Source organism: Nyctereutes procyonoides, unplaced genomic scaffold (assembly GCF_905146905.1).
Source record: "Nyctereutes procyonoides isolate TBG_1078 unplaced genomic scaffold, NYPRO_anot_genome, whole genome shotgun sequence".
Taxonomy (NCBI): domain Eukaryota; kingdom Metazoa; phylum Chordata; class Mammalia; order Carnivora; family Canidae; genus Nyctereutes; species Nyctereutes procyonoides.
In genome coordinates this window covers 3,263,660-3,280,674 of record NW_026575032.1, presented here as the reverse complement: position 1 = coordinate 3,280,674, position 17,015 = coordinate 3,263,660, and the positions used below count along the sequence as shown (strand labels likewise).

At 35.4% G+C, this 17,015-nt stretch overlaps 1 long non-coding RNA gene across 1 annotated transcript; it reads right to left on the bottom strand.

Moving 5' to 3' along the window:
• Positions 1–971: 971 nt before the first annotated feature.
• Positions 972–15,806, bottom strand: LOC129504429 (uncharacterized). Its single transcript, XR_008663353.1, has 3 exons — positions 15,741–15,806; positions 13,787–13,875; positions 972–1,047 (listed from the first exon to the last, which is right to left on the bottom strand). It is a non-coding gene; the product is annotated as an uncharacterized LOC129504429 (long non-coding RNA).
• Between the last annotated feature and the right edge of the window lie 1,209 nt (positions 15,807–17,015).

Below are 17,015 nucleotides of genomic sequence, written 5' to 3'. Positions count from 1 at the left end.
CTCTTAGTGAACCACATATATTAACCCTTTGGATGTTTTCCAAACAGCCCAAACTAGAAATGTAATGGGCATGAGATCAGCTTCCTTCTTTTTAATTAGTCTTCAAACTTAATTTTGTCTGGTTTTATTAAGAATCAGTTTATCTTGCTAATGCTGAGGCTATGAGTTATTCACACTGCAGACAGGATGACAATGAATTTACATGGTGATATTAGATTAGATTAGTATCCCTAATGATATGTGGCATGGTACAGCTGTATATTCAACACTTAGGCTTATAGAGCTGGGGAAAACTCCCCATCACCATCTATACAACACGAACAGCTCAGCACACTTCCAATTCAATAATTTTGACTCCTTGTAACAATAAAAGATGATCATAAAGTTATTTATCCAGCAGTTGTGGAAAGGCACAGATGGTGGTCTGGTGGTTAAGAGCACAGATTCCACAGTCATACCCAGTTCTGCCACCATTAGCTGTGTGACCTTAGGAAAATTACTTAACCTCTCTGTGCCTAAGTTTTCTCAAAATTAAAACGGAAATGATAATATTAATAGCCACCTCATGTGATTATCATGAACATTAAATGAGTTAACATAATTGAAAGTGCTTAGAACTCTGCCTGCCATTTAATAAGCATGGTAAGTGTTCACTGTTGCTAATACTGAAACAGCTGAAGAAACAGGCCTAGCTGGATCAGGATCCTGTTGTGTAGTCAGTAAGCACAGCTTTCAAGGTCTTTAACTCTAAATTCTTGTGTTTGATACTTGACTTCAGGCTATTAACATTTAACCAAAGGTTCATAAATAAGATGAACTATCGTTAAATCCATCATGTTAATGTGTCTACTTATAAGAAAATAAAATTGCACATAAAAAAAGCATGCCATGGGTTTTGTTTGGCAGGATAGGAGGAGAGCAAGAGAGGACATGGGAAGATAATTTGGTAGAGGCCAAGGCGTCTGGACATGGTGACTCTCAGGCTCTTCCTTATTCCACTGCTGTCATGCTTACAATACAGGATCAAGATGACTGTGGACATTCCCCCTGCAAAAGAATTCATTTCAGTTTCTGGGTTTCTTAGTTCACTTTGGCATTCATGCCTTGGCTACCACACGGACTCTTCTTTCTTCGTAATTACATCTCTAATGTAAATGCATCTAGCAATGATCCTTAATTACATCCTCTTAATTACATATCTACTGCAGATGCATACCAACTCCTCTATGTCAATGTTTAGTCAACTGGTTAATACTAACCTAAACAAATACATAGACACATAAGAAAATCATCAGTGGGGGCTTTGGGATCAAAAGATAGACTGAGAAATATGTATTTTAAATAATTTCTCATAATTTTTTGTGGTCTTTTAAATTTGGGGAATTGCTTTTAATCACGTTACAATACCTCTTTCTCATTTTTACAAATCTTAACTGAATTTCTAAAAGAAAGAAAGGAAAAAGCTTGAAGACAGACTCTAGATGTTCATTGTGTGTGTGTTTATAGATTTCAAGACATCATACATATATTTATGTATTTTTGTTTATCTTGCAATATCTCCCTTTATTTTAGCTGAATATAACATATAAAAGTCAAAACATGCCAAAATGCATAGATCCTCTTTAAATTAAAAAAAAAATGTAAGCCATCCATCTGAGAGTCATTTTGATGTATTTTAGCATCTAAACTGAATTTCTGCCCAGGTGCTTACTTCTCACCATAGTAAATCTGCACATCTCTTATTAATGTCAAGGAAACTTACTCAAGCTTCCTAATGGAAAGATAATTTAAGAAAAAATATATTTTGAAAAAGAACAACCACTGTCAATTGGAAGAAAAGAAAAACTTTCTTTGTTAACATTTGATGCTGGGCAGGAGAAGTGCCTACATTTTCAGTTGTTGAGAAGAAACGGTTTCTCAAGCATCATCTTTTTAGATGGGCTTTATAATGGGTGATTTTAAGATCTTCTTTTGCTCCCAAAGTGTGCCTCTAGATATGAGACCGGGATTAAATCATTTTAGTAAGATATTCAGCAGTCTATCTCTTTTAAATATATCATTATGAAAATTGAATTTTCATAAGATCTCACTTTCTGGGGTTCTTATTTTTTTTAAAGCAGTGGTCTTTTTTTTATTCGTTAATAATATTCAGTGCATCTTGTGTTTCCATTCCTATAGTGAGCTTCCTAACATCTGTTTTCCATTTTTCTTTAATTTCCACTCATGACCTTTGGCCTATTCTCTGTGTTTGGAAAAAAACAGGAATTAAAGTTGACATTATCTCTATGCCTTCTCCAAACTGTATAAATTCACATTCTTAGCCTGCCTTCTATCTAAGTGCAGGCTTTCCGACCACAAAAGCAATTTGTCTACCTATTGTCTGGGAGGATGTTTCATAATGTTCAAAACAGAAACTGACAAGCCCGAAGTTGGGTTCTGGGGGTTGCCGGGGCTTCAGAGAACCAGAATATTTGTTCTAGATCTGTGACCACTGTCAGAAAATTGCTCTGGCCTAGTTCACTGTTCTAGAAAATCCCCAAAGCATGATAAAATGTGAACTTTTTATAATTATTACACTGTCTCTTGCATGAGACTGAAGAATGTGATACTAATATAGTATGAGAATTATGTTGTACACACTTAAAAACATTTTAAAAACATTAGGCAAATGAGTAGGTACTCATTGGTAATGGTAATGCTTAAGAAGCTAAGTTATTCACCAAAAGCAATGATGAATTAAGCGAAGAAGAATATTATGCTAATGCAGATTATACATTGGAACATTGAAAGCCTGAGCAATATAGAACCCACAGACAACAAATAGTCTGGATAGGTGGGTGAATATGTGATGGATTATCCAGGGAATCTGACATTTTTTAATGATGCTAAGTGTAGTGCAATACACATTTTTATCCTTCTTTTTATAAAATTGAATTAAAATTTACATGCAAACAACTTGGTGGATTTTTTCATATGTCTATGTTTGTGTTCTATGCCCTCTTAAGCAGAATAGGCCTAAAGATTAAGTTTTCTTGCTATTCCAGGCTCAGAAATGATTGTACTAAAATATTGTAATGCCCTCAAGGTCTAATGATGTGACTAGACGTCTTTGTCCTGACATTAAAAGATGGTTGTGCTTGGGGCACCTAGGTGGCTCAGTCAATTAAGATCTGACTCTTGATTTTTGGTTCAGGCCATGATCTCAGGGTCATGAAATAATACAGCCCTGCATTAGGCTCTATGTTTGGCAGGGAGTTTGCTTGACATTCCCCCCCTCTTCCTTTGCCCCTTCCCTGGTTTGTGCTCTCTCTCTGTCTCTAAAATAAATAAATCTTAAAATTTTCTTTTAAGAAATGGTTGTGCTTTATCATATTTTGGTTCTTTTTGTTTTCTATAGATTTTCTGTCTCTTTTTTGTTTTAACTTGATTATCTTTATATGCCTGAGCCAAACACATTGGGTCCAATAAAATGTTCAACAAATGTTGACAGTAATGAATTGGATTTCTGATGTCCATGCTTGTGGGGATTACATGTGTGGTGAAAGTGAATAATACTGAGTATTTTTGTCTTAAGAAACAAATATTAGTAATGCTAATGAGTTTTTGGAGATTGTGAAATATCTTACTTATCCAAACTGGGGTAAAGCTTGCCACAATATTTCATGAGTTCTATTGACTCTAGAGTTACCTGTGCTAGTGACTGAGAACCTAAGTTACAACAATGTTAGAAGGACCTAGCAGGGCATCCCTAGTGGCTTAGACGTTTAGCGCTGCCTTCAGCCTGGGGAGTGATCCTGGAGACCCAGGATCGAGTCCTATGTCGGGCTCCCTGCATGGAGCCTGCTACTCCCTCCGCCTGTGTCTCTGCCTCTCTCTCTCTCTCTCTCTCTCTCATGAATAAATAAATAAAATCTAAAAATAATAATAACAATAATAATAATAAATAATAATAATAAAGAAGGACCTAGCAGAGAAAGAAGGATGATTGGCTGACAATGGCTCCAGTCATATTACAAAATGAGACAAATCCTGTAAAAGACTATTCAACAAGCAGCCTGCTTCAGTAGTATAGGGATTACATACAGACTTCATTTTATGTGTTGGAAAGCTTCAAAGGCATTTAGCTTTACTATGTTCAGAACTGGCAAAGATTATGCTACACAATCGTCAAGAGTTTCTTTGATTTTTACAACACTTCTACTCCATTAGGAAGGATTGGAAGGAATGCACCACAATCGTAAGGAAGGTCTGTTACATAGAGCATGAAGTTCCAAACTCTAATTTGTCACTCCAAGGGGCCTGTGTCAACCTCCTCTTCACCTCAGTGTGTGGCTCACATGAATATTATAGAGACAGAAAAGTGGTGAAGATCCCTTGAACTTTGGTTTCCAATTTGGTAGAGATATCCAACAGAGGATTTATAAGAAGTCCAAGAAAAGCATAATTCCCTGAGAAGCAGAAACCACAGATAATTAGATCAATAATTGTTACCCAAAACTCACTACAGAGAGAGAATTATGCTATTAACCCAGATGGAGGACTTCAGGCTGCCAAACATGCTCCACACTCACCCCAGCCTTGCCTCAACCTACAAGACCACTTCACTAGAAACAGAACTAACAAAAATCTCAACTTTTCTACTCCTTTCAGCATTAGCAACTAGTTTTACAAGTTTTCTTTAAAGAATGAATATTCTATTTATTGACATAAAATGCTTTTTATAAAGATTCGGTTGCATATTTCATCGTTAATACACTACCCTTAGAGAGGCGCTGTCTCAAAAAGGATAGAAAACTAAATTTTCTGTGAAGAAAAAAGTGAGTCTAAAACTAAGACAAACCTTATCATTTATCTTACTTTTATAATTTAGGATTATTTTTAATCAATTACCTACCTATAATGTTGACTGGGTCTCTGGATCTTTTTCTCCTAATGTCCCCTTACACAATTCTTTGAACTCACAGTTAAAAAACAAACAAACAAACAAACAAACAAAAAAACTATCAATGCCTTTTCTATCCTTTTAGAACAATAAGAAAGTAACCAAAATGTTTTCCATGATCTAGAGAAGTATATAAATACATTAGAAATCTTAATAAAGGCTAGCTATTTCTATCCACCATCACGCTTGAAAACTAGGAATTTATTTTTGGTTGATTTTATATTTTTTCTCTGGTGTGTCATAAGAGTGATCATCAAAGTAACAAAAGAGGATTTTTTTTCTTTGACACCAGACCATGAAATATAAGACATAAATCTGGCTAACCATTTGTACAAATTGTTATTTAAATGCCATTTTAGCATTCTGAATATATGACCCTTCACTCTTCCAAGTTACTTAGTTTCTTTTTTAATATGTCTTATTCTCCATGACAAAGTTTGTGCATCAGATGTTTATTCCCACTTTCTTAAAAAAAAAAAATTAGTCTTGGCATAGTACAGGCATACTTTTGATGTTTGTTTCCTTCTCTTCCTTAAAAGAAAGGTCCAAAAACAATTCCAAAATAGCCAGTGATCTCTTGATTCTCTGAGTACTTATTATTTAAATTCAATTTGCCAGCATATAGTATAACACCCAATGCTCATCTCATGTTAAGGCACTTTCTTAAATGGATAGTCCAATTGTAACTACTATTTGCATTAGGGGCCAGTTTCCACACCTCCCCAGATTGGACCACTCTCATCTGCACCTCTTGCCTCTGCCACTTGCCCGGCTTCCCCACGTTGAAAGCCTGGACACATTGTCTCAACATCATTTCATCTTCCAGTAGCATGGCCTCCTGTGCACCCGGGCAGTTGGAGTCAAACAATCACCAGAACCTAACTCTTACCCAGAGGGGCTTATGGTGACACCGACTGATTAGGGAGCTGTATTGGAAGGCAAGAGAACAGAACCTGGAAGTGCAAGAAATTCAAGAGAAAGAAGGAGAGGGTGGGTGGAGAAAGGAAAGAAGAGCTGGCAAATAAATTCTTCCAGTTTCACCTTCTTCCACAACTATTCTGGTGCACAACACCCCATATTGCTTCTCCAGAGCTTCCCTGTTTATGCAGTTTTTTTCTTGTGAAGCTCTGACCAGCATAGTAACATAACATTTGCTTTACTTTCCTTCTTTCTCCGACTCAACAACCATTTTTCTCTCCTTCTTACTTCCCTCGGAATTATATTCCCCCAAGAAAACATTAGCACCCGAGTTTCACCACAGCCTTTCTTTTCTGGGGAACTAGGGCTTAGAAGCCATTTTTACTATATTATATCTGGATATGTCTGAATAAGGATGCAGAGGTATTATCCTTCACAGCATCTGGCATCATAAAAAAATACCTAGCAGATGCTAAATAAATACTTACATTTCTACTGAAAGATCAGTGAATTTAAAAAACTTAGAAAGTAATATGTCTAAATATCTAATGGATACTTCAAAACAGAGCATTGTCTTTTGTCATTTATTTTTATAAAAGTCTAAATATTTGCATTAAAGCATTATTTAGCAGGCAATCCCCATAAGACAGATTATATTTAAAAGCTATTTTGACCTATTTTCAGAGTGAGAGAAATAATATTTGTAGTTTCAAAGCAGAAACATCTATTTTTATCATCTCCATTCTTAACCCTTGGCTGCTTCTAAATTTTCCATGCTGCTGCCCCCAACTAGGAAAATGTTGAACTAGAATTAAATGATTACAAGGCATTTGTGAATCTACATAAAGTATCTTTTTATAGTTTTTTTTTTCTAGTGGGGGCTGAATCGTCAACATCTGTCCTCATAGATGCCAAAATACAAATTCCTTCCCTGCATGCTACTTTTCATTTCACTCATGTGACTTATGCTAGTTCTCAAAAAAAATAGATATTGACAAAGTTCTTTTTTTATCCAAATATTTTTACTTAAATATGTCTTTAACCCTGGTTTTTATTTTATTCTTTCAAAGATGGAAACTGAGATTCGAGCTTGCTCAAGGCCGCATAGCATAGAGTGGCAATATTAGAACATAAAGATTTTAAATTCTAAAGGTTACCTTTTTGTCAGGCCAGATAAGAACCCATATAGATATTTGGTAGCTCTTTCAGAAATAACTGTTGCAGGTGTAGTTCTGACCAATCATCTCTTCTCTGCAGACAGTAGATTCCAGTTGTCTCTACAGAGTCAAGATACTGTCAGATCCTTGCATTTTAAAGATACCATAAGATTTACTCAACTATGAGGAAGAAACAGGAGTCAAGAATTATCTGCTTTGCTATTACAATGAATCTCCTAGGAGATTTCCCATAATGCTAATAATAGACATAATGGACAGTTAAAATAGAGGACCTCATATTTCATGTGTAGTGCGAGCACAACTGGTAAATTGAGATAGCACATCACTGAATTGATACTAATAATGCCATATACAAATTCATTAAAACCTTATGGAAATTCATTTTCACATAACCCCACATCTGTGTTACCTTAGTGGTAATTCTAATGCATTATGTTGTTAATGATTTCTCTACCAACTCACTCTCTTCACATGCCTAAAAGACTTTAGAGCACACATCAAGGGCATGATGACTGAAAATAGGGGGCGGGGGGGGAATCTTATTACAGAAGCTTTAAATGCTGATGTCAATGTAATCATTTAATTCAGTATAATGTAAAGAGTCATTGAAGATAATTTTGGAACAGGAGAAAAAGAATCTTGAAGTTTCACTCAGGAAGAGTGAAGAGTTTGGTGTTGTGGGTGTTAGAAAGAGTAGGAATCAGGAGATGATTTGAGATATTACTGAATTGGTCCATTCAACATGGACTAGACACATGGAACAGATGCAAGGGACAGCAGAGTATAGAAGCTCTGGGATTGTTCTTCTCTTTTCCCATTCTCTACGTCTAGAACTCCAACTGGCTCCCACCTGTCCCCACATTGTTCCAAACTAAGGTGAGAGGAGGGAACCTTGCAGACCGCTGGCGATTGTCCTCAGTCTCCCCAAGGTAAGAACCACATGTGGGGTTCCTTATGTGGAATTTCCCTCAAACCAGTTTGAGCAACAGTTGCTCTAGGCAAGATAAAGCATTCTGATTTTCTTTAAATGAAAGAGCTAGCTGTAAATTCTGGATTTTAGAATTCTAAATTTGACCCTTAACACTAAGGCTCTCATGTTCAAAAAACAAAAAATTATAAATAGTCTCTAACTATTTATAGTTACATAATAGTGATGTAGAGATATTTGCCCTGGATTTGATTCTGGGTGTAGTTTATTTGGAGTGGGGCTGTACACATTATGCACACTGCATCTGCATGTGCATGAGTTAAAATTCAAACTCTTCTTTCTTATTTCCTATACCATCTCTTAACAAAAAGTTCTTAAATGGCATTTTTAAATAATTTTCAGATTTTATGTTATTACCATTATTAAATAAGCTTATTATGACTTTTCATCATCTTTTGTAATTCTCAGTAGCAATACAGTTTCCACTACAATAATCTTTCCCCTCTGCTGCTTAAATCTTGATTTATTTAATAGATGCTGGCAACATCAAAGTGTAACTAATGGACTATAAGACAATTTTAACACCTTCATGGGCTAATTTCTAAAATGGCCTTATTTAATTCTCCAAGAACTGATCTCTGAGAAAATAACAACCTGGTGACAACATGAACTGAAAATTCAATGCTAAGCCTCATTGTAACAGACTAGCAAGTAGTGGTCGCTTGGCTGATCCTAGTAAATCTGAATCAAATTAATACTTATCCAGTTCAATTATTATAACATTTGTTTAAAAAGTGCTTTCTTCCTATGAAATTGAATGGTTTAACTGAATTTTTACAACCCAAAGAAAATGATTTTATTATATTGGCCATTGATCAATTCCTTAAGAAAACTACTTGGTAGAGACAGACTTTTAGGGGAAAAATGGCATATTTAATAATTCCTATATAATTAGAGAGAGCCTAATATTCTGTTAACTTCTGTATCAGGATATAAAACCTTGTTGAGGTAGCTAAGTAGTAATAATACCTTCTCATTCTTCACATACAAATTGAGAAGAAAAATAACTTCTAAATGCAAATATGGACTTAATAAACTAAATTCAACGAGCACAATGTGACTCCTATCCTTCAGAAATAGGTTGTACTCCCATTAGTCAATGATTACTAAAACAAGAAACCTGGTTTCACTTGTATTACCACAAATATTATGATTCAAAAGAACATTAATTTTCTTTTTTTAAAAACAGAAGTATAAAAAAAAAAACCCTGAAGTATAGCTAACATACAATGTTACATCAGTTTCAAGCATACAACATAGTGATCCAACAACTCTATATGTTATGCTATACTGAGCACAAGTGTAGCTCCCCTTTGTCACCATAAATGCTATTATAATACCATTGCCATATTCCCTTTGCTGTACCTTTCATCCCTATGACTTATTCATTTAATAACTGCAAGCCTTTGTCTCCCACTCCCCTTTCACTCATTTTCCCCAGTCCACTCTCCCCAACACCTCTGGCAACCACCACTTTATTCTCTTGTATTCAGGGATCTGTTTCTGCTTTTTTGTTTGTTTGTTCATTTGTTTTGCTTTTTAGATTCCACATATAAGAAAAGTCCTATGGTATTTGTCTTTTTCTGAGTTATTTCACTTAACCTAAAAATTTCTCTGACTTATTTCACTTAGCCCTCTAAATCCACTCATGTTGTTGCAAATGGCAAGATCTCATTCTTGCTGAGTAACATTCTGTGGTATGTATATGTGTATGTGTGTACATCTTCTTTATCTATTCATCTATCAATGAACACTTTGGGTCCTTCCATAGCTGATTTTCCATTTCGGGAAAAACTTCATCTTTCAGACCATCTCCAAGCACCATAAACAACTTTAAAATGAAGAAAAGTGAAGACAAACCCAATCATTTTGTTTGTGAGAACACAAAGTAGTCTAGTCTCTAATTTTGAATTCAAAATTTTATCAAAAGCTGTATTTTTCTCAACTAGTTAAGAAGACAATAACCTCCTTGATCTGCAATTACTTTGAAAACATAGTATGTTGTTTGTTTTTTAATATTTAAAACTTGAGACAAAATCACGTAAAGTTTTTAAATTGCTTTTACTTCTCTTACAATTGCCATAATACATGATCCCTCAAGTGTACATTAGATACATAACAAATATTTACAGATATAATTTGTCCTTGTACTCAAAGCCCTCACCAATGTATTGGCATAACTGAATAGTTTACTTCACTTTCAGACTGTAAACAGAGAATTTACAAATTCTCAACTGGAAAAATCTGCATATCTATTTGAAGTTTGTTTAGCCTGAGGTGCTAGAAAACTCTCTAAGACAATCACCTCAGGTCCACTGGAAATATGAGACAAGGGTGAGACTCATCAAGGTAGCAAGTCATTCTTGACTATATTCAACAATATGGACAAAACTAAATACATTCAACTCACACCTGTGGAGGACTGAATTTTGTGGGTTTCTCAATATGTGTTTGCAGCATTGTTTGGAAGTATTCAATTCAGCTATAAAAGTCAGGAAGAGGTGGAATGGACAAAATTTGTAAGAAATGTCTGCAAGTCAGTCAGTAAAGCAAATTAAAGGTGGACTGAATAAATGGAATATATGGCGTTTAAAATAGATAAAAACAATGAAACAAATGAGTTTTATTTTTAGATAGAAAGGGATGGACAAATCAAGAAAACCTTAAGTATTCATAAGTCATGGCTCATGTCACCTTAAATTGACAGCTATGATATCTTGGCTACAGCCACAAATTCCTTCCCCAGTTGTTCCCTGGTTTCAGAAAGCACATAAAAGGTATAGCTGCTCAGTGGTGTACAACTGGGGTCAGGTACCAGCCAGCACCCTTCGTCTTGCATGTCTCTGGTAGAAAAGTGGGCATTGATTTATGGCAATTTTCACCTGCCTGGCCCCTTTGCTTCACTTCCTGTATTAGTTTCCAATAGCCGTAACAAATTGCCACAAATTTAGTGGCTTAAAACAACACAAATTTATTATTTTACAGTACTGTGGGCTAGAAGTCTGGCATGAATTTCACTGGAGAAAAATCAAGGTCTCCGAGTGGCTGCATCCGTTTCTGAAGGCTCCAGAAGAGAATCCATTTGCATGCCTTTTCTAGCTTTTCCAGGGCACTTGCATTCTCTAGCTAGTGGTTCCTCTCTTCATCTTCAGAGTCAGCAACAAATATCACATCTTTCTGTCCCTAACTTCATCCTGACATCTGCTCCTGACTGTAGCCAGGAAATGTTCTCCAATATTAAAGCATGCATGTGATTAGATTAGGTTCATCTAGATAATCCAGAATAATCTCCCCACCTCAAGGCCCTTGACACAATCACATCTGCAAAATCTCTTTTGTCAAGCAACACAACATATTTGCAGTTTCCAGGGATTAGAGCATGAACATCTTAGGGAGGCTCCTACACCTGGTTCTCGTAACCACACTATTAGCAGGGAAGGCCAGAGCATGTGAACATGGTGTAACCCAGGACTTGGGTGGTATGGGCCTTCCATCTGCTTGCTTCCTATCATAATCATGTCAATCTATTCAGTCCCCTTTCCTTTGCTATTGCTAAATACTTGAAATTTATTTAATAAACTTCGTGATTCAAACACCTTCATTTAGTCTACCTTCATTTCATGAGCTCTGAAATGATCTGTCTGGGGCTGAACTTAGGGGCTACCACCGAATCAAGATAATTCCCCAAACAACAGGATTTCAGTCCTTGATGGTCCCCAGATGAAGCTTTCCAAACCCCACCATCTCATGTATGTAGTATAACCGGGATTGATCCCAAATGAGGAAATAAATTACTGGTCATCTATCCTTCTTGGAATAAAACAAGTCTATTTCTGGAAGGATAAAAGATCAAATCAATCAAAAAGAAACTTAGAGGAGCAGGAAAGAGTTATAAAAAGGGAAATGTTTTAATTCAGTAGAACCCGGAAACCAGAAGCGACATACTGCTTGGATTGCCAGGAATGATAACTTTAATTTACGCCTGGAGTAGAAACTGAAGTTCAAAGAGGGAGGTAGTTAGTGGTAGACAAGGAAGGCCAGCCTCAAAGCAGGAATAGCTTAGAACGAGAAAAAGAATTCTGACTTTTTAGTAGTACAGGCCAAAAAAACCTGATTTAGGCATATGCTAGGCCTGAATGATGAGACAAAGGTATTTGTCTTCCAAGTTTTTAGTCTTATTTTTTTAAACTGGACCCCGTATCTATTTTTGGCACCCATTACTTGCCTATCTACATGAGTTCAACAAACATTTCCTTGGCATCCATTATATGCAAAGCATTGTGCTCGGTTGCTTCAGCCAGGCTTAAACTAACAATTGCAGCACTGAAAGCCTTGCGTGATACAGCTCCTGGCAACCCCTCCACCTTGTCACATCAGCCTCTCCCTTCCTCAACCACAATGTCTCCCTTCTGCTGTTCAAATGCCCCAAGTTATTTCCACTCACAAAGTCTTTACTGTTGCTTCTTCCAGAACACCCTTTTCGGATTTAGCCACTCCCCAGGTTAGGTATCTGCTCAGAGATCACCTCAAGACATCTTCTCTAGCCACTTCATCTGGCCAATCATCATCCACTCTCATCCCAGAAACACTCTGTGGCATCACTTCTTCCTTAGTACCTATCACAATCTGCAATTGCCTTGTTTGTTTACTTGGTATTTTGAAATCTGTTTGTTTCTATTTATTAGAATGTAAACTCCACAAGACTGGAATTTTGCCTGTGTTCTCACTGCTGTGTCACCAGCACGTAGCCCTCCATGTGTTGTATATTTTACATAAAATTTGAATGACTAAACCAATGGATAAATGAATGAGCATAAAAGTAAATTAGATTATATATTCTGATTCCATGGTAGAATTTATAATTCTACTTACTTATGAAATATATACAAAATAAAATTTTTCATTTTTAATAGTAAATGTTCATGGTTCCCAAACTGTGTGCCAAAACATACCAGGGAACCTCACTTAACACATAAAGGTGCTACTGGATATTTTAAATGTTTGAGGAAATTATAGCACTGTTTGACATGTGTTAGACACCAGGAGAACTGTTAGATCAACGTTTTTTCCCATTTCAATGTTAGATCACACTATATTTTAAGACAATGGCCTATCTTTGTGAAACTGGGTTATCTGTGGTCACTGTGATGTAAAGCAAGTATCATGCAAAAATTAACGTGGAACTAAGAAAGAAGTTGGCAGTATCCAATCCAATTCCTAGATTTGAGAAGCAGTATGGTGCTCACAAGGGAAGTAATTCCAGTTATTAAAATTGAAACTTTCTAGTAGCCATAAGTAAAAAGAAGCAGGTTAAATTCATTTTAGTTATGTTTTATTTAACCAGTATATCCAAATTATTATTTTTTTGCACATGTAATCAATATAAAAATATTAAGATAATATTTTAAATTCTTTTCTGCATCCCAAGTCTTTGATTCAGGCCAGCCATGCTTCAGGTGCCAAATGGCCACATATATATATATGGCCAGTGCTGGTCGACAGCCATAAAATATTCAAGCAGGAGGCCTGTTCCATCACAAAATTCTTATCTGCTATTTTTTTAATCTAAAGAAGAAAAAGTTTAGCCAGATCCTATGTCAAGTAACTAGTAATTGAACATAACTTAAAAGGGAAGCTAAGAAGATAAAATATTGTTTTCATTTATTACAAAATAATAGTCTGTCAATGTTTCATACTTATTCATCTGATGTAATGCCATTCTTTTAATGAGATAATTTGTTTAAACCATTAACACAGTACCTGGCATGAAGTAAATTCTGGATAAGTATTCTGGATAAATAATGAGTATCATCATTAACACCAATGAGGACATACCAGCTTATCAATATCTGTGAATGTGACAAAGAAGAAAGAAAGCAGAGGAAGACAAAGTACCCATCAATTACCATTTAGACTCTTTCTAGTAGACACTGGCCAAACAATTACATCAGAATAAATTTGTAAATTCAATATAGAAAGTGGCTGGTAAATTAAGCATTTCTTAAGCATTTAAACCTTTCAAGTTTCTGAACTTATTACATTATTTAGTTCTAAGTGTCTCAAATGCAAGTCTAAAATATATCTCTACTGTTTTGATCAAGACTAATCAGCATTTCAACCAGGAATTTTTAGGAGTTTGCTATTATTCATACAGCTCTCATTTTTGTTCAGTTTAGGAAAAAAAATCTGTGCTAATGTTTTATTTCTACATTCTCTATTAGTAGAAATTCTGTTACCCTGTCCATGTTCCTCCCCACTTAGGCAGGAATTTGGCAAATGTGACCATCCTTACCCTGGTTTAAAGCAGAGTTAAGCATTCCCTTCAAGCATGAATTAATGCTAACCTTTGTAAGGATGTATTTAACCTCTTAAAAATCCTGCTAGTTTCTGAAATATTCATTGTACTGAAATCAATAAATCACTGAAATCCCCACTGGGAGAGAAACTTCCTGAGGTCTCAAAGGCCAAGCCAGAGTGGAACCAGTAAACATCAGTTTCTCACAGACATGCAATTAGAACATCTGTTTGTGTCTTCTATGCCTATTAAGATGTTTACTCTGTTAATTGTAGGCATAACATGGGTATCCATCACTATTTCTGTTTTCACTCCCACTATAGGAATTCAATAACAGAGCTTTAACCAGGGCCAGCTACCTTGCTGGTCAATTAGCAACTTGTCTTTTGAAAGAGAATATAAGAAATGAACATTTTCAGAAGCAAATAATGAGTGATGAAAGACAATCACGAGAAAAAATTGTGAAAGTTTTAGCCTAGACAAACGTATTTCACCAGTGGATGTTTAAGTGGTTCCGAAGTTTTCACATTTGGGTTGATTATATCAAAAAGAGCCACCTCTGGGACCCAGGGATAGATTTTGAACCTCTAAGCATTTTTAAATGCTAAATTCATTAGCCTTTCCAGCTGTGCTATTGATTTTCCAGTTTAGATTTTCTGCATAAATAGGCAGTAATCTTCTGCTGTTTCTTCAGTCTCAGAGTATTGGGAGAAATAGAGAAAATATATACCAAAAGAAGTTACTAAAAGCTATTAATTTTTAGTAAATTATCTATGTTATACAATTATACTAGAAAAATATAGCAATCGTGAATTTTATAAAATAATGCCATCTGAAAATTTTGAAGTATTGGTGAAATTGAGTTATATGGTTCACAGACAATGTTTTAATAGTATCATAACTCTTAAGGGATATTTGGCACATGAAAATTTGGGTTTCAGTCGTCTGTAATATTGCTTAGATGCATAAAATAGTTCAGCAGCATTTTATATAATTTTTATTTTGTATTTACCCAGTAACTTTAACTTGTTCCCATTCACAAAAAATGCTTATATAATAGTAAATAAACATCTCTGTAAAATCTTTAAAACATAGTTGCTATTTAATTTACATGTCTTTTAAAAAACAAAAAAAAATAATTTACATAGTGTCTCTCTGTCAAATAACCATTCTAATATACTAATGAGGAATAAAAGTGTAACATTAATTTCATCATCTCCATTAATTATTTCTGATAATTCTAAATACTGACAAGTGTCATGAGTAATAAAAATAATGTAGAAACCAAGAAATTGGGGATATTTAGTGACTAACTTGCTCACCGTGTCCAACACTGTCCCTGACATATACCAGGTGGATAAGGAGGGTATTTCTATGCCACTCATAAAAAAAGGAAATTAAAAAGAACCTAATACTCACCTGAAATTGAATTCAGGATGGATTTCACATCCTCTATTAAGTTTGAAATCTCTGAACTTCCTCAAAGGTAAGTACAACCAAAGTAGAAACTCATTTGCTGAGCATTCTGCCTAAAAGGATATTTTTCAAACATCTGGAAACACTCTTTTGCCTCTCCTCTAAAACCTTAAGAACGACACATTGCTGAAGCTTGAGGAAGAAGTTTTATTTCAGTGACTGTGGAACAGATATTCTCCATGTTGGAACTATATCGATGCAGGGCTTTTCCAGTTCAGAGAATGACCTGGGTTCATGGCTAAGAGGTGCATTTTAATTAGGTTCGTGAAACTCCCCCTTAGCACATCTACTTAGCTGTCACCATCAGTTCTGTCACCAGCTTCCACAGAGCTTCATAGGCACGTTATTTACCCATTGTCCCTGAGCTCAGGTGGCCTCAGTACCTGTAAGACTCACATTAATCTTTTGTCCTTATTAATAGAACATATTCTAAGTTACCCCGGATGGTACCTTCAGCAGGGGATTGGACCCATTCTAGAATGATTTCTACATTCCTCTATTGTCCTTATCTTAATCACAGATGAGGATGAAAGAAAACCATTTGTATATATTGGTTTTGGTCATATTATGGCATTTAGCAATTATGAAAACAGAAAAGGAATACTTACAGCCTATGATTTCAATACTCATAGTCTTAGCCACCATGCCATTCAGCCTCTCATCATACAAAATTCAACACCTAATTTAAATATCCACTAAGGAGCATTTTGGGGGGGAGTATGAACAGAAAAAAAGCTGAGATTTTTCTAAACAAGAGATTTGTCACAAGAATATTGTGAAAAAAACTTCCACAGAGATTCCTGTGGTTTTTCAAAACCTGGCATGTGAACTTCAGGAAAAATATATTCAATGTTTATAATAAAGTATTTAAGTTGGTTTTATGTTAAAAATTAATATGCACATATTTATATGTTTCTGAGATATAAATCAAACTTACTGGAGTAGACTTTCTTGATGCAAATCTACAAGTAAAGCTACACGCCTCAGAGAACACACTAGACTATACAGCTGTGCAACTGAATTATGCATTATATAGCCAGGTCAATTTATCATGAAAATTGACCAGATTTCCTGCAGGCTAATCCAGTATGGTTTTGATAACTAAAATAAAAGATAAAACATGTCATAATTCACATTATTGTGACCTAGGCTTAACTAAAACTCAGCAATTTTGGAAGCATTAATTTATGTAATGATCATTACAACAAAGTTGAGTGC